The following is a 19,236-nucleotide window of genomic DNA, read 5'->3' on the forward strand; positions in this document are numbered from 1 at the left end:
TTATTTATACACACAGCACATTGATTAAACCGGATACGATGATTAAACCATGTCCACCGTGAAATCTGTCTCTTCTTCCTTTAGGCTCGCGTCTCTCCTCCGCCGTGAGAATGATCCTTCCGCCGCAGTTAAGCTTTCCGAAACCCTGATCCTGAATCAGCCAACCCAAAAAGGACCGTTTAGATACTCGCTTCTTTGCTACGATCTCATCATCACGAAACTCGGCGGCTCCAAGATGTTTGACGAGCTAGATCAGGTGCTTCTCCAGCTCAAAACCGATACTCGGATCGTTCCCACGGAGATTATATTCTGCAACGTGATTAATTTCTTCGGTCGTGGAAGGTTGCCTAGTCGTGCGCTCCACGTGTTCGACGAAATGCCTCAATACCGTTGCCAACGCACTGTGAAATCAGTGAATTCTCTGTTAAGTGCGCTTTTGAAGTGCGGGGAGTTTGAAAAAATGAGGAAGCTTCTTTTGGGTATTGATGAGTTTGGTAAGCCTGACGCTTGTACTTACAATATACTGATCAATGGATGTTCTCAGAGCGGGTGTTTCGATGATGCCTTGAAGCTATTCGATGAAATGGTTAAAAAAAAGGTGAAGCCCACTGGGGTAACCTTTGGGACGATGATTCACGGGCTGTGCAAGAATTCGAGGGTGAAGGAAGCATTGAAGATGAAGCAAGATATGTTGAAAGTGTATGGAGTACGTCCCACTGTTCACATTTATGCGTCGTTGATCAAAGCGGTTTGTCAAATTGGTGAATTGAGTTTTGCGTTTAAGGCTTAAGGATGAGGCGTACGAAGGAAAGGTTAAAGTAGACTCAGCTATTTACTCTACCTTGATTAGCTCGCTTATAAAAGCTGGCAGGTCGAGTGAGGTGTCGAGGATCTTGGATGAAATGAGTGAGAAAGGATGCAAACCCGACACAGTGACTTACAATGTCCTGATTCACGGGTTCTGTGTTGAGAACGATTTTGAATCAGCTTATAGAGTTTTGGATGATATGGTAGATAAAGGCTTGAAGCCAGATGTTATAAGCTATAACATGATACTTGGTGTCTTGTTCAGAATCCGAAAATGGGAAGAAGCAACTTACTTGTTTGAAGATATGCCCAGAAGAGGTTGCAGCCCTGATACCTTATCTTACAGAATAGTTTTTGATGGTCTTTGCGAGAGTTTACAATTCCAAGAAGCAGCTGTTATCTTGGACGAAATGCTTTCCAAAGGTTACAAGCCTCGCAGGGATAGGCTAGAAAGTTTTCTGCAAAAGCTTTGTGAGATTGGAAAGTTGGAGATTCTGAGTAAAGTTATAAGTAGCTTGCATAACGGGGATGCTGCTGAGGATGCAAATGTATGGTCGGTTATGATACCTACAATGTGCAAGAACCTGCGAGATCGGGTTCGATTGATTTGTTATTGAATGCAATAACGGAAGACGGTCCTTTATCAGCAATGCTGCAGTGCTAGGTCACTCTTGTCATGCATGTTAATGTTGCTGTGAACCTTGTTCTGGTGATACAGGACAAGGAACAAAAAGAACTAGAGAATTGCCAAATCTTGTAAACAGGTAAATCATTACCACATGGGCTCTCGTCAATTTAGATAGCGGAAGAATGTGCTATCTGCTCCTAATTGAAGCTCTGTAAAGTGGTGGTGCAGAGGAATGATCCCATCGCTGAACCAAGCTCTGTTATTGAGGTATGATTTTCCTTCGGTTGATTTAAAAGATAAAATATAATACTACAAGTTACCAACTACTTTTTTGAGGGCAGCCGTCGTGGTGGTGTTAGTGGTGGCGTGGGACAGCCGTCGTGGTGGTGTTAGTGGTGGCGTGGGACAGCCGTGGTAATATTGGTGATGGAGGCGGCAGCAGTGACTGCGATGTCGTTGAAGATGGTGATGGTGGCGGCTGCAGCTCTGCTGAATGATTTGTTATGATGATTTAACGATTTAATTCTATTTTTGTCTACCATTCGACTCTGTTTGACTTAATCTTATAAATAAGACACATTTGATTCATCTAAAATAATGTTAAATTGATTGTTGAAACAGTTCCCTTGATCTGTTCTTAATTCATCCATGACTCTAGGAATCCAATTGCCTGAAACTGGTCCATAAATCTTCTGGTTGTCTACTCTTCGAGTGGAAGCATGGTTTGCTTGACACTGTTTAAAACTCAAAACAATAACTTGTAAAAACGTTTACTAATCTAGAATTAATTTTACATTCAATTCAAAAAAAAAATGTTAATTAATAAGAACCTGAACCAAAAGAAGAACTCATCATCTATTTGTTCAACCTTCAGAAATCATTTCACAATATACAATAAACGATATATAGTCTATGTTGTTCTCCCTCTATTTAATTTCAGTTAATAGCATCTTTTAATATAATAGATTTTAATTCACCGTACATCAGAACAATTTTTTAAGAACAATTATTAAAGAAACAAATATGTTGTATTTTTTGTGTTTGTTTACTTATGTCAATCTTACAAATAAAAGGTTATTTTACCAAATGTACCTAAGTTTGATTAAATTTTATTTAAAATTATTTATAAACTTATATTATGCGTGAGACAATATTCTTATTTAAAGTTTAATGTAGTTATAATTATGTAATAAGTTCTAAAGACCAAAATATTTTATATTATATTATTTTGTATATCAAACATTGTATATGTGAATTAAGTTGATAATAATCAAATTTGCAACTCCAATGATTTTACGAATGAAGAAGAAGTCATTATTTTCTAGTATCATTGTTTTCTAGAATCTATCATGCCAGATTGTTTTTTGAAATATTTTAAACTTTTTCATATTTTAAAAACGGCTTGTATAATATTTGTTTATAAATTAACTTTTACAATTATTTTGTAAATTATAATTTGGTAATACTATTAAAATATACTTTTAAGTTTTGGGTACTTTTTTGGTACATTTGTAATCGTGATGTATTTTTATCAATTCTTTGTTTAAGATTTACATTTTTATTTCCTGAATTAATGTTGTTTTTCAGAGTTTGAACATTTAGTTGTCTAAGTTGTATTTTTGGTTTAATAGTAGTTTCAGTTCAATTTTAGTTTTGACAACCAATTGATATTCTTGGTTAGATGTTTTTGAACTAATATAGTTGGATGATTTAATAATCTTATATAGTTGGTTGAGTTTGAAAACTGGGTAGTTTATAAATATTATTTGTAAATTTATGTAATTTACGGGAAATCCTTGGTTAATATTTTTCTCCATATATCTTTGTGGTTAATATATGTTGGAAAGTGTGAAAAAGCGGTATATATACATATGCATTTTAGTAGAGTATTTCTTAGTGTAAAGAGTAAATTCAAAATTTCAAAGATTCAAAAAAAAAAAATAGTCTATTGTGTTTTTTTTTTCCAAAAATACAAATTTTTAATTTAGAATTATGTTGAATACTTTCGAGAAGATACTGAAAATGACTAAATGTTTATAAAGGTTAGCAGATTAAATTAAAAAAATTATATATCTCTTGTCATCAAAGTGAAAACCGTTATTCCATCTTGTAGTCGCTGTTTTAAAGTTAAGATTGAGTGAAATCTTTTGCAAGTAGCTACTGTCTTAAAACCACCATAAAAAAAAACATTTACTGTTAAATTAATATTGTCATAAAGCCTCCATACAAGAAGAGATCTACATTTAAATTAATATAAACAGATTAATTATTAATTTAATGAACAATGAACACATATATGAAAACAAATTATATTACACTCTAAGTCTCTAACAAAATATTAATATTTATGAAATGATAGACTAAAGTTACTAAACAATGAAAATAAAGGAAAATAAACTATGAAAAAAATTAATACACTATCAAGTATCAAATTTCTTAATACAAATGTAAAATTAAACTTATGATAAAACAAACAATGAAATATATATATATATATATATATATATATATATATATACATTAGCACTTTCCAACATAATATAATTAAGGGTATGTTCGTCGTTTACGATTACATTAACATTGTGTTAAAGCCTCCATACATAAAAATATTTACGTTTAAATTAACATAACGTGATGATGGAAACACTAGATAAGTAATGTTAATTAGAAGAAATTAATATAACCTTTTTTTTTGAACATGCATAAATTGTTTCAAAAAAATCCTCTACAAGACGTCTGAGAAAATTGTGCTTCAGAGCTCCGATAATCAATGCTATCAGGTTGATCAAGTCTCTAATAAAATATATGAAAACAAATTATATTACACTCTAAGTTTATAACAAAATGTTTATTTTTGTAAAATGATAGACAAATGTTACTAAAAAATGAAAATAAAAGAAAATAAACAATGAAAAAACTTAATACACTATCAACTATCGAATTTCTAACACAAATGTAAATTTAATCTTATGATAAAACAAACAATGAAAGAAAATAAATTATACACTAAAATCTCTATAAGTTAATACTCTATAAATTAATAAACACTATAAATTAATAAATTTTGTTGATCCTGAGTCGGGCCAAGGTAAAAAATAACAAAATTTGATAAGATAATAAAATAATAATTATTTTGAAATTCTCATTTAAAATATGGCGTCAATAATATCATAAATTAAATAATCACGTAAATTTATACATATATATATATATATATATATGCTGATATAATAATGTATGCTTTAAATTTTTGAATTTTCTCCTAAAGCTCATATTTTTTTTTCACCTAAAACTCATATCTATAAAAAAATTGTTATGTGATATTTTCAAACTATAATGATATAAAATATTCTATAACATGTCATAAAAATAGAATTTTTTTTAAAAAAATTTCAATTTCTTGATATTTAACATTTTTATTTTCATAGTTTGATAGGCTATTAAAACATGACTGTTGATATTATTATTAATAAATCTAAATTTATGTATCTCATATGTATAAGTGAATTTGTTTGAATTTATTGTAAATAATATTTTAAATTATTAGTTTACACTATACAATAACAATGATTCATGATAAATTAATAAAATTTCCCAACATTATTAATTGTAATAAGGTTTACTGTATAATATATTTTCATTTTCAAACATTATATAATTAAGGATACGTTGGTCATTTACAGTTCAGAGAACCCTAAAGTCGGTCGACCGACGAGGTTGTTTGTTCTTTTATTTAGTTTTATTCTTGGACTAATCCAAAAAAGTTCATCAATTCCGATTCACGCACTCTGTAAGTTTTGAGTGATGAATTGCTTATGATTCACCTTTGGAACTCTGCGTATTAAAAAAGTTATGATCTTTTGGTTTTTCAGGAATGAATCTTGGAGTGAAGATGATGCAGAAGAAGATGGCTGTTCTCTACCATTATCCTTGCCACGACGGTGTTTTCGCAGCTTTAGCCGCTCATCTCTACTTCTCAGCAAACTCAATCCCTTCACTGTTCTTCCCCAACACAGTCTACTCTCCGATCACAATCAGCCAACTTCCACTTGAAGAAATCAGTCATCTCTATCTTCTTGATTTCACTGGACCTCCTGGTTTCGTTCAACAACTCTCTCCTCAAGTCGAAAATGTCGTGATCCTCGATCACCATAAAACCGCTATCGAGAGCTTAGGTGATGATGCCTCTTCCACTTGCAAGAACCTTACTTGTGTTTTGGATATAGAGAGAAGCGGTGCCACCATTGCGTTCGACTATTTTACTCAGAAGCTGATTGATGAATGCAGAGGAAGTTGTTGCAAGGAGATGAATGATTTCAAGAGGATGAGACGTGTGTTCGAGTATATCGAAGACGCTGATATATGGAAGTGGGAGCTACCAGAGAGCAAAGCATTCAACAGTGGATCTTGGACTTGAAGATCGAGTACGACTTCAATATTAACCAGTCGTTGTTTCAGCAGCTACTCTCGTTGGATCATGAAACTGTGATTAACAGAGGAAAACAGAGTTTGTCTAAGAAACGTAAACTGATTCACGAGGCGTTGGAGCAGTCATATGAGATTGTTCTTGGAGGAGGTTGTGATGAAGAGTTTGGACGGTGTTTAGCTGTGAATGCAGATGATGAGATTGCTGAGCTTAGAAGCGAATTAGGGAATCAATTGGCTGAGAAGAGCAAGAATCTGAAGTTTCGAGGTATTGGAGCTGTTGTTTACAGAGTTCCTGAGCTTGGAGATGAGAAGAAACTGAAAATTAGTTTGAGGAGTGTTGTAGAAGAAGACACAACTCCGGTTTCTCAGAGATTCGGAGGTGGTGGTCATAAGAACGCAAGCTCCTTCTTGTTAAGCTCCATGGAGTTCGAGCATTGGAAGGTGAATAGAAACTCTTCCAATAATAGATTAAGCTTAGAGATGTTGTAGAATCAGCTATTTAGCTCTCTGTATGGAATGCTTGTTTGAGCCAATGTGGTTACATACAGTATTGCCAATTTTGGTAGTTTAATTCGGGTTTAGTTCTGCTTTGTGGTTTTGGAAAAACATGAACCATTGTAAACTCAAGTTGACTATGAATTGGTTTATACGATTTTTTGTTTTAGTTTTGATTCCAATGTATCTTTAATTTTCAAGTAATCTATGCATCGTTTTGTTTTTTAGCCTTTCCAGTTCATTTGGATTCAGGTTCGAATGTTTGGATTTCTAAGAAGTATAACTAAATGTAACCAAATTAAGCATTTGAAGTACAACTTAATTGATAAGTTGTGATTATCTCATTGATTACAGCCTGCAGGACTCATGGGAACAACACCAAGTTGAAAGTTCCACAACACTCCACAAGTCAGAATGGCAAATTAGCTCCATGTCGTTTTGATTCAAGGTAAATGACTTTCTCATTAGCTCCGTTGACTTTAACATCCCATTTCTCTAAATACTATGAAAATTCAGTTAACCGACAGTAAAAGTTAAGATCAGCAAAGTCTTTAAAATTGATACTTTACATGTGCTAGTTGGAGGAAGTAACGGGGTCCTCAAAGGAGCTTTATTGTCATGATGCTGAGTTAAAGAATAAGTTTTAATAAAATATCTTCTAGCTGATGAGAATGAAGAATCACAGGTTATTGTCATAACTGATTACTGTGGACTACCCTTAGCCAATGGATTGGTAGCTGGATAAGGTTGACTTTGACTTTGAAAAATTGATCTCTCTTCTTTCAAAGGAGGTTGCGACCAGTTTCAGTCAATCTTGTTTCATATATATAGTTTATGTCTGCTTGTTTTGCTTTGATATCCGTCTTCTGTATTTTGTTGTAGTATATGGCTGAGGCAGTTGTATCATTTGGAGTTGAGAAGCTTTGGGAGCTTCTAACTCGAGAATCTGCCCGATTGAATGGTATAGATGAGCAAGTTGATGGACTAAAGCGTCAGCTGGGAAGGTTACAGTCGTTGCTGAAAGATGCAGATGATAAGAAAAATGAAAGTGAAAGGGCGAGAAACTTCTTGGAAGATGTCAAGGACATTGTCTATGATGCTGATGATATTATCGAATCCTTTCTTCTGAAAGAACTTAGAGGAAAAGATAAAGGGATCAAGAAGCATGCGAGAAGACTTGCTTGCGTTTTAGTAGATAGCCGGAACTTTGCTTCTGATATCGAAGGTATAACTAAGAGGATCTCTGAGGTGATTGCTGGAATGCAGAGTTTAGGGATACAACATATTATCGATAGTGGTGGCCGTTCACTGTCTCTGTCTCTGCAAGAAAGACAAAGGGAGATCAGACAAACATTTTCTAACAAATCTGGAAGTGATCTTGTGGGGTTGGATCAGAGTGTTGAAGAATTGGTTGATCATTTGGTGGAGGATGATAGCATTCAAGTGGTTTCTGTTTCTGGAATGGGCGGTATTGGTAAAACCACACTCGCTAGGCAAGTTTTTCATCATGACATTGTCCGACGCCATTTTGATGGATTCTCATGGGTATGTGTTTCGCAACAGTTTACGCGTAAGGATGTTTGGCAAAGGATCTTGCAAGATCTTAGACCATATGATGAGGGCATTATACAGATGGATGAATATACACTCCAAGGTAAACTCTTTGAATTGTTGGAAACCGGTAGATATCTGCTTGTCCTCGATGATATATGGAAAGAAGAAGACTGGGACCGAATAAAAGCTGTGTTTCCCCATAAGAGAGGTGAGCTCTAAATCTAACTGTACATACATAAATCACCAATAAGGTTGGTAATAGATGCCTTTTATTTCATTTCACTATCATGAACGATAAGTATTTTGCAGGTTGGAAGTTGTTACTTACTTCCCGCAATGAAGATATTGGTTTACATGTGGATCCAGCATGTTTTGCCTTTAGACCAAGAATCCTTACTCCCGAAGAAAGCTGGAAGCTATTTGAGAGAATTGTATCCCCTAGGAGAAACGAAACTGGTATAATACTTTCATTTCATATATAAAATAAAAGAATCTTTGTGCATTGATTTTTCTCTTATGAATCCTTTTAAGACTGAGAAGTGTAATATATATTATCTTGTCCTGGTTTTCAGGATTTAGGGTTGATGAAGCCATGGGAAAGGAAATGGTGACATATTGTGGAGGACTACCGTTAGCCGTTAAAGTGTTGGGAGGGTTGTTAGCTAAGAAACATACAGTCCTCGAGTGGAAAAGAGTATATAGTAGGAAACTCTGGTTTGAATGAAAAACAATCCCAATTCGGTTTACCGAGTATTGACTTTGAGTTATGAAGATTTGCCTATGCAGTTAAAGCATTGCTTCCTTTACTTGGCTCATTTCCCTGAAGATTCCAAGATAGAAGTTAAGACATTGTTCAACTACTGGGTTGCAGAAGGAATAATAGTGTCAATTTACGATGGATCAACCATTCAAGATAGTGGAGAAAGCTACCTAGATGAGCTAGTGAGGAGAAATATGGTTGTTGTTGAAGAAAGCTATTTGAGTTCCAGAATAGAGTATTGTCAAATGCATGACATGATGAGAGAAGTTTGTTTATCTAAAGCCAAAGAAGAGAACTTTCTTCAAGTTGTCAAAGTTCCTATAGCTACCGTTACTACCATCAATGCTCAATCTCCTTGTAGGTGTCGCAGACTTGTTCTACATAATGGTAATGCAGTTCATATGCTGGGACATAAAGACAACAAAAAAGTTAGATCTGTTTTGGTTTTTGGAGCCGACGAAAACTTGTGGAAGCTTTCAGGTCTCCGATATTTACCGTTGCTCAGAGTGTTAGATCTTTCTTACGTACAGTTTGGAGGGAAGTTACCATCAAGCATCGGAGAGTTGATTCACTTGAGATTCTTGAGTTTATACGAGGCTGGGGTATCTCATCTACCTTCTTCTCTACGGAATCTAAAGCTTCTTCTCTGTTTGAACTTAGGTGTTGTTGATCGGTTACTAGTTCATGTGCCAAATGTTTTGAAAGAGCTGCAAGAACTAAGATACCTTCGCTCACCTCGTTCAATGCCTGCTAAAACCAAGTTGGAACTGAGTGATCTAGTTAACTTGGAGTCCTTGACGAATTTTTCTACTAAACACAGTAGCGTGACGGACCTACTCCGTATGACAAAGCTCACGGTACTCAATGTGATTTTCAGTGGCGGGTGTACTTTTGAAAATCTGTTATCATCTCTTGGTGAACTGAGAAATCTCGAAACGCTTAGTTTTTATGATTTTGAAAATATCAGTGTGGCTGAACATGGGGGAGAACTCGTTCTTGATTTTGTTCATCTAAAGGATTTAACTTTGTCCATGCATATGCTAAGGTTTCCGGATCAATACCGGTTCCCTCCCCTTCTTGCGCACATATGGCTAATCGGATGCCGCATGGAGGAAGATCCAATGCCGATTCTAGAGAAGTTGCTTCATTTGAAATCGGTTTATCTTTCATCTGGTGCATTCGTGGGAAGGAGAATGGTGTGCTCGAAAGGAGGATTTCCTCAACTATTTGCTCTCAAAATGTCGTATAAAAAAGAGTTGGTAGAGTGGAGAGTAGAGGAAGGGTCGATGCCATGTCTTCGTACTTTGACTATAGACAATTGCAAAAAGCTGAAGCAACTCCCGGATGGGCTCAAATTCATAAGTTGCTTGAAGGAACTGAAGATAGAAAGAATGAAGAGGGAGTGGACTGAGAAATTGGTAATAGGTGGGAAAGATTACTACAAAGTCCAACACATTCCCAGTGTTCAGTTTATCAACTGTGGCCAGTAATGAGCAAGTGTTACTTGTTTCTCTTTTGTCCACTTTGTTCATTTTTTTATTGGTTTTGCATTCTACTTGGATTAACAAATAAAAAACTACTTATGTTCTTACTTTTGATTCTGGTTTTAGAGAAAATATTGCGTTATGGGTTGTATAAGATGCTGGAAAACATAAATGGTCCAAACAAATAAGCATACTGCCATCAATAGTCTCCTAGAACTATTCTACATTTTCTTTTACAATACCGAGAGGAAGACTTCATTGTAAACATTTCAAAGACCTTATGCAAATTTGGCTAAAGTATGACTAGAATCCTCTACCCATCTGTTCCTACATTAATAGTTCCTGCCTTGTTTTTTATCTTTTTTTTTGGCAAGGGATGATTTTATGTGTAAAGCTTTTGTATCTACTACAAACCTTTCATTTTATATGATATTGACATGCTACAAACCTTTCCTTTTAAATGTTTACGCTTCTTCTTCGCCAAGATTGCATCTCTGATTTGTCGGTCTAGCCCCTTGAACAGGATCTGAGCATCTGTAGATGTGTTGTTGTGATATTTGTTGTTGCGTTCCATCCAGATTGCATAGAGAGTAGCTTGAGCGACCAGTCTATGGAGACATCTAGGCGATATGCTGTCTTTGACATCTAGCCATTCCGAAAGTGAGTCAAACTAAGATTCAATATCCAGGGATTTGAAGAGTTTAAGCATTCTCCATGTATGTATTTATAAGGACTCTAGGATTTAACATCTGGCATGAAGCCATGAACCATCTGCAAGTCTTGGAGGATCACCTAACTATGCTTGATGCAATGCAACACACCACGCACAGATCTTCCAACTACAGACTCATCATCAATATACTCTTCTGATCGACATTGAAGTCTATAGCTAATTAATGTCATTTGTGTATCAAGTCTTCTTTTTTTTTTTTTTTTCTAGGTTTTTAGAAATCATATGAATTAATTTCCAAACCAAATCGTTCATCATGCATGGGTACTAAGTAGCAAAGCCTATCGTGTAAACTAAGCTGAAAATCGTGGAAGTCAACGCTTATAATCCAACTAAACGTAGTCTCTGCCTTGTTCTACACGAAATCGTAGGGTTTATCAATTCAATTATGAGCACTAGCTAGCAGGTGGAACTTTTTTTTTTTTTTTTTTTTTTTTTTTTTTTTTTTTTTTTCTGTTTTTTCTTTCGTGGTTTTGAATTCAATTTAAGTTAGATAAAAACGACGTTTGTTCTTACTTTAGTTTTTTTTTTTTTTTTTTTTTAATAATTCAGGCGTATTTACCAATCCTTTTGAACTAAGCAAGTTATTGTAAAAGATTTATGCCATGTAATTTTGGATAAAAGAAAAGTGTCTCAGTAAAAGTAAATTGCTTCTTGATAATCATTTGCGTTGCGAGATAAGAAAATATTATCCCTGACTTTAACCTCTCTGTTATATGAACCGAAGAACTGAAACTTCTGAACGGAACAATGAACAATTGAATCAAAGCGTTGTATTGCTGAATTGGGCCTAAAGAGCCCATCTAGGATTTAAAGGTCATTCAATTTCGTTCGTGCATTAAAAAGAAGCTCTGTAAAAGTGATTCTAGGGTTTGAAACATCGGCCGCCATGAAAAATGATCTGGAGCAGCAGTTCTCAGAAGGTCTAGTGATAACACCATCATCGAGCTCGGTAAGAGAAGAAAACTGAACTCCGTCTCAATCCCAGATGATCTTCTTATCGATATACTTTCGAGTAGGCATCACCACCGTTACGGTTATTTAACCACCGGTTACGGTTAAATAACCATAAACGTTTAATAAATGGTTAAACGGTTACGGTTAGGGGTGGGCGCTCGGGTATCCTATCGGGTTTCGGGTTGGGTATTTCGGGTTTTCGGGTTTAGAATTATAAGACCCATTCAGGTAATTTTAGATTTTAGGTCAGGTTCGGGTAAACACCCATCGGGTTCGGGTTACACCCAAACTATCAAACTAAACAAACTGATTGTAATCATCAAATATAAAAAAGTCAACTTCATCATACCATATTGAGTTCAACAAAAAGAAATGACAAATCTAAACACAAAAACAATAAGTTCATAAACCAGTAGTTCTTGATTTCCTGAAACATGAAATGACACCAAATTTAAAGTTAGAATCATATAATCTATCTAAACTAATATATGAAAATGAAAACTAATTTACCTAGTAACAGAGATTAGAGAACTTGCAAACTGTCTTACTTTTCTTGTGATGTCATGGTGAGGGTTGCAAAATCTGAAAATATAATGAATAAACACAGATTGTAAATATTAAGTAAAATAGAAGGAAAAAAAATTAAAGAACAAAGATACACACCTTTCTCAAGTTGATCTTCATATTCGAATTCATCAAGTATTTGTGCATTGGTAAGCACTTTTGATTCAATTTTAATATCTTGTTTCATCCATTGTTCTGTACACATCAAAACCTCAACCATATAGTGAGTTAGACAACTCCTATATGGGTTTATTATCCTCCTACTAGTGCTAAAAGCGCTCTCAGATGCAACAGAAGACACTTGCATAGCAAATAAATCTCTAGCCATCTCTGACAAAATGGGATACTTGCAACTGTTTATTTTCCACCAAGAGAGTACATCGTACTCCATTCCAAGCATCACTTCAGGGTTCTCTACTTTGTATTTGAGATATGAATCCAACTCATTTTTGTCTCTAACACCAATCTCTTTTAGCAAAGTATTGTACCGATGCTCAACCTTATGCCTACGGTAACCAAGATCATTATCAACGCCATCCATTCTATTTGCTTGGAAATCTTGAGTAGACTGAGATGATTGGACATTTTCCTTTTTACCATATCTTTCGCTATACTCTTTGAACATACTCTCTAGAATGGTAAGAACTGACTCATACAACCCTTAGACTGTGTAGAGTCTTCTCCATACAACTCATCAAAACACATTTTCGCAAACTGCATCTTCTTTCTTGGATCAAAGACAGTAACTATTACCAACATCTTGTTGATGTTCTTCAAGCCATCCCAATACTTATCAAATTTCTTAAACATTTCTTGAGCTTTCACCCTCAGATCACTATCAGAGTTGTTACAAAGCAATTGAAGCTCTGATGCTATGTTCACTATCTCACCATAACACTTGTGTGCATTCAGAGTTGTAGAAGCTGAGACTACCAATGTGGAATCGTAAAAAATGTTTGGAACTTATTTAGACTTTGAACTGCACGCCAATCAGCCATTGAAGGAGGTCCAATCCGTTTTTTACCACCTATAACCTCCATGAAATGATCATTGTACAGTTTGTCTTCAAGCTCCATCTTATCAAAAGCTTCCTTGTACTTAACTGCCCTTGACAACATCAAATATGTGGAATTCCATCTAGTTGTTACATCTAATGGCAAACAGCCCCTTGTTATCGTACTAGATTCTACCTTAAGATCAAATGCATCTTGCCTTCTGCCTCCTGATCTAAAATATAATATAGCATTACGTATTGCAGCCACACTATCATCTATTGTATCCAATCCGTCCCTCACAATCAAATTAATAATATGACCAACACATCTCATATGTAAAAAATCCCCTTTCATCACTAAAGAATCATCAGATATCAAAGAGAAGCTGGATTCAAACGTTGACAATGCATTACTATTAGCTGTTGCATTGTCCACAGTGACACAAAATACCTTCTCTATTCCCCAGTCAGCTAAGCATTCAAGAAGGACTTTAGCAATGGTAATACCTTTATGATCTGTGACATATTTGAACCCTATGATCAGCTTCTTTAACCGCCAGTGAGCATCAATGTAATGTGCTGTTATAACCATATAACTTGAACCTAAAAAGAGAAAGAAAGATTCAGCCAAATAACACAATAAACAAGTCTAAAAAAAACGAAACAAACTACTGATTAAAATAAACATTACCAGTGATCTCACACTTCCAAATATCTGTTGTAAGTGAGACTCTTTGCTTGTTAGTTAGGAACCATTGTTTCATAGTAGCCTTCCTATCAACATAAATGTGATCAATGTCTCTTGTTGCTGTTCTTCTTGAGTGAGGTTTGTACAAGTTTACATTGATGATATACATAGAGAAACATACTTCTATTAAGTAAGATACAAAAAAAATAAGTAGATAAAAAAAATGATTAAAAAAAAATTGATTACCTTGTCACAAAGTGTTTCCAAGCCATGCTTTCAATGAAAGCCAATGGCAACTCTCCTATCACAAGCATCTCATTTGATGCTTCTCTGAAAATCTTCTCAGACACTTTTCCACTCTGAAAATTTCCTTGCATATTAATAACTTGCTGAGCCTTATCTTCTTTTTCTTGCCATGCCTTGTATGACTTACAGATATGAAGATGATTTCACAGGTTTTTAGTCCCTGACTTTGATGGACATGAGTATTCTTTCTTGAAATAGTGACAAACACACTTGTCACGGTCTTGTTTTCTTGTGAAATGATCCCATACATTTGACCTTGGGGGGATTATCTTCTTTTCTTTAGGTTGTTCAGAAGTAGCTCCATTTTCTTGTGTATGTTTCCTTTTGCCCCTTCGATCCTGAGCTGGATTCATTTCCTCTTCTTCTTGTTCATGTTCTTCATTATCTCTAGCATCTTGGTTCGGAGATGATGATGAATCCATCTAGAAATAAAAAAACATACTAAATCAGAATTCTTAACAAAAGCATAATGTGTATCCAGTTTTAATCATGCTTCTAATTATTATAACTCAGACTAATTAACTGTTTGTTGACTCCACTACTAAAACAAATTCAGAATTGAGGCCAAAAATAAATAAAGTACAAAAGAAACAGATACACACTCATACACACAAGCAATGAAATGGAAGAAACCCACTCCAACACTTTAAATTAATTCTCGTGGAGTTGATGATGAAATCTATCAAGCAAAAAAACATAGACACACACACAAGCATGAATTTAAATATAATTGATACTAGACTACAACACAACACTCGTAATAAAGAATTCAAATAGCTTAAATTAAATTCATATTGTTAGTTTCTATGTTAAGTTATTTGATAAAATCGACGAAGAAGAAGGTGATTTACCTGATTTGCTTTAAGATCTCATATGGAGGAGAGTTGCAGAACGATGAGAATGATTCTTTTAGGGTTTCCAGTTTGTTAAATTGGGGGATTTTCTGGTTGGTTTGAATATCACAGAAATCGGGATATGGCAAGTCGAGAATCAAGAGAAACAAGAAATCGGGAATGTTATGATCTTATGGATGCTTTCGGGTGTTTAATCGGGTGTTCGGGTATACCCGATCGGGTTCGGATACCCGTTTTGTTTAACATGAACACCGATCAGATAGTTTGGATGATTTATACCCGACCGAATTGCTTACTTCGGGTACGGGTTCGGGTTCGGGTATCGGGTGCGGGTATTTTGCCCACCCCTAGTTACGGTTAAATACGGTTTCAGTTGAAGCGGTTACGGTTATATACGGTTACAGTTATTTGATAATATGATACAGTTGATATTATTTGATGATATAATATAATTGATATTATTAATATATTCTTTTAGTATACTCATATTTTTTCATATCATATGATTCATATTAAATAAATAATTATTAGTATATTTTATTATGTTTTTGAAACAGTTACGGTTAACAAATTACGGTTTAACTATGCGGTTAACCAACGGTTTTGATATGGTTACGGTTAATTAACAGTTATAATTAATATAATTTAACCATATATTTATGGTTAACGGTTACGGTTTTAAACCATTTTATACGGTTACGGTCTGGTTACGGTTAGGATACGGTCTGGTTACGGTTTAATTTTGGTCATGCCTACTTTCGAGAGTCCCGGGGAAGTATTTAGCTAGGTTTCATTGCGTATCCAAATTCTGGAAATCCCTACTTAACCGTCCTGATTTCACGGAGCTGTACCTGACTGTAGCTCGTCGACGAGTCCTTTTCTTCTTCACAGATAATGGAGAGTCATTTGTCTTCTCTTCGCCTCATCCTGATCCCAATCATAACTCTTCTCTTGTAGCCACCCCTCATAAGTGTTTTCCCAAATATCTTCCATCTGGTATCAATGCAATGAGTCCCCAAGTAGTCCGTGGATTGGTATTCCTACAGAACTATGGAAGAAAAACGCGGATGATTTATAACCTCGTCACTGGAGAGTCCATAACCTTACCCAAAGTGAAAGCAACGGGTGTTAGAAACAGCTATTTTGGATTCGATCCGATCAGCAAACGTTTCAATGTGTTGTGTATGACTTGGTCACGTTATGGAACCCCTAACTCATCGGATTTTGACACTGGAGACTGGGAAACGTTTATGGAGGACGATCCAAGACCCAGTACTTGCCCATTATCCCATAGAGTACTCTTATTGTATTGATGATGGAATACGCATAAATGGTGTTTTGTATTACCTAGCTTCTTATTCTAAAATAGTTTGCTTCGACATTAGGTTTGAGAAATTCAGCTTAATTAACGCAGATGATGGCATGTTTATTCATGGTCAATGTCATGATTGGACTCTGTTCAACTGCAAAGGTAAAGTAGGTGCACATGAGTATATAGATTTCTTTGAAAACGGACGGCTTGTGTTTTGGGTTCTAGAAGATGCTGGAAAACATAAATGGTCCATACGTATATGCGTCCTGCCACCTTCCTTGGGAAATCTACTCTACAAGAAAAGGATTGCTGGAATGACTAGTACGGGTGAGATCGTGTTTTCGCCCTACGCAGGCTGTCTATCAAACCTTTTCTGCATTTTTGTACTACAATATCGAGCGGAACACTTATACAAGAATCAATATTGAGGGGTTTAAAATGTATGGTTGTCCTTTTGTTCACATCTTTCTGGACTATGTAGAAAATATAAAGTTTTTGTAAGTTCAGCTCTTAAAAATATTGTTCCCCTCTTTAGAGACAGATCAGCTAATGTAATTCTATTATATTCTTAAACAGATCGACGAGCTAATATAATTCTATTTTACACCACAAATATATCTTCTAAGTTAACTCCCAACTCATCAATATAGTCTATATATATTAGCTAAGTGTCGTTTGTGTGTCAAAACCCTGCAAGCCATCCATTATTAACCATATTTCTTCCCCATCAAGACTTTTTATTTTAAGGTTTTGAAATCATATTAATCAATGTCGGAACCAATATGTTCATCATGGGTACTAAATTAAAGAGCATATCGTGTGTGTAGCGTTGTAAAATAAGCTGAAAAACTCGGTGGAAGTCAACTCTCAGAATCCAACCAAACGTAGTATCTGCCTTTGTTCTACACGAAACCATAGAGTTTACCAATTCAATTATGACCACTAATGAGCACTAATTGTAGCAGATGAAAAAAAAAAACTCTCTCTCTCTTGTGCGCTTTGTTCATTGTCTTTGTGGTTTGGTATTCAATTTAATTTATATATCCTTTCAACAATGCAAGGGTCTTGTAAAAGATTTATACATTATGCCTTTGGACAGCAGAAGAAGAGTGTCTCGGTAAAAGGTAAATTGCTTACTTGTAATCATTTGGGATAGTTACATCGTGCGTACTAACTGTAAGATACTATGTAATCTCCGTGAGAAGGTGATGTTATTGATAGAACTACAATCGTATCCTAACTACCATAGAGGAGATATACGCAAGAGATATACATAAGTGAAGATATGGATAACTACGTATCTATTCTAACACTCCCCCGCAGTCGGAGCGGGAGGAAGACGGACACTCAGACTGGAGCGAAAGTCAAAGAAAACCGGTGACGGTAACCCCTTTGTGAAGATATCGGCATATTGATAGGCGGATGGGACATGAAGAACACGAACCTGTCCAAGAGCAACACGTTCCCTCACGAAGTGAATGTCAATTCTGATATGTTTGCTGCGTTGATGTTGCACCGGATTGGCGGAGAGGTAGACAGCACTAACGTTGTCGCAGTAGACCAGGGTGGCCTTCGTCAGCGGGAGATGGAGCTCAAGGAGAAGGTTGCATAGCCAAGACGTCTCAGCAACAGCATTGGCGACACCGCGATATTCGGCCTCCGCACTAGACCGGGAAGCAGTTTGTTGGAGTTTAACCAACCATGATATCAAGTTGTCGCCAAGAAACACACAGTAACCGGATGTGGACCGGCGACTGTCAGAGCAGCCAGCCCAATCGGCGTCCGAGTATGCAACAAGACGATTAACAGAGGAGCGATATAGTTGGAGGCCATGAGTCATGGTGCCCTTGAGGTACCGTAAGATGCGCTTCAAGGCATTGAAATGTGCTTCGCGAGGATCGTGCATGCGGAGACACACTTGTTGAACGGCATAAGCGATGTCAGGCCGAGTGAAAGTGAGGTACTGGAGAGCAGCCGCGAGGCTACGATATAAGGTGGGGTCAGAAACCGGAGGACCAGCGTCCGCAGGTAGCTTAGGATTAGTATCGACAGGAGTTAGACAGGAGGTGCAGTTCGACATGGAGGCAAGAGCGAGTATCTCAGTCGCATATTGCCGTTGATGCAAGAACAAACCGGAGCTATTTCGTGTAACGGCAATCCCAAGAAAGAAGTGAAGCTGCCCAAGATCTGTCATCTCAAATTCATGGCTGAGAGAAGTGATTATGGAGTGAAGGAGACGAGTGGAGGAAGCCGTAAGAATAATTTCATCAACATATAGCAAGAGATACGCCAATTCATTATTGTGAGAGTAGACGAAGAGTGACTGATCACATTTGCTTTGCGTGAAACCAATCTTCTTAGCATACGTAGAGAACCGGTGGTACCAGGCACGCGGAGCCTGCTTGAGTCCGTAGAGAGACTTGCGTAACAAGCAACCATTGTTCGGCTTTGTTGGATCAACGAAACCAGGCGGTTGATGCATGTACACAGTCTCTTCAAGGTCGCCATTAAGAAAAGAATTCTTTACGTCTAGTTGATGCAGGGGCCAGTTCTTGGAGACGGCAACGCTAAGGACAACACGAATCGTTGCGGGCTTGACCACGAGGCTGAAGGTTTCATCACAGTCCACACCAACCTGTTGAGACCGACCATTTGCAACGAGACGAGCTTTGTAG

At 36.2% G+C, this 19,236-nt stretch overlaps 1 protein-coding gene, 1 non-coding gene and 3 pseudogenes across 3 annotated transcripts in view; 4 read left to right on the forward strand and 1 right to left on the reverse strand.

The window, feature by feature from the left end:
* The window catches only part of LOC104778406 (protein neprosin), a 648,080-nt gene that overhangs the window by 627,607 nt on the left and 1,237 nt on the right, over positions 1-19,236 (reverse strand). The gene's annotated exons all lie outside the window — the stretch shown is intronic.
* Positions 13-1,613, forward strand: LOC147947932 (putative pentatricopeptide repeat-containing protein At1g53330 pseudogene; annotated as a pseudogene).
* On the forward strand, positions 5,130-7,317 carry LOC104778273 (uncharacterized). Its single transcript, XR_015594643.1, has 4 exons — positions 5,130-5,225; positions 5,308-6,304; positions 6,713-6,806; positions 6,937-7,317. It is a non-coding gene; the product is annotated as an uncharacterized LOC104778273 (transcript).
* Positions 7,244-10,307, forward strand: LOC104778272 (putative disease resistance RPP8-like protein 2; annotated as a pseudogene). Its single transcript, XR_015594642.1, has 3 exons — positions 7,244-8,120; positions 8,222-8,368; positions 8,485-10,307. The product of XR_015594642.1 is annotated as a putative disease resistance RPP8-like protein 2 (transcript).
* On the forward strand, positions 16,002-17,062 carry LOC147947933 (putative F-box protein At1g53360 pseudogene; annotated as a pseudogene).

This window comes from Camelina sativa, chromosome 3, assembly GCF_030686135.1.
Source record: "Camelina sativa cultivar CO46 ecotype springtype chromosome 3, ASM3068613v1".
NCBI classification, from domain to species: Eukaryota; Viridiplantae; Streptophyta; class Magnoliopsida; order Brassicales; family Brassicaceae; genus Camelina; species Camelina sativa.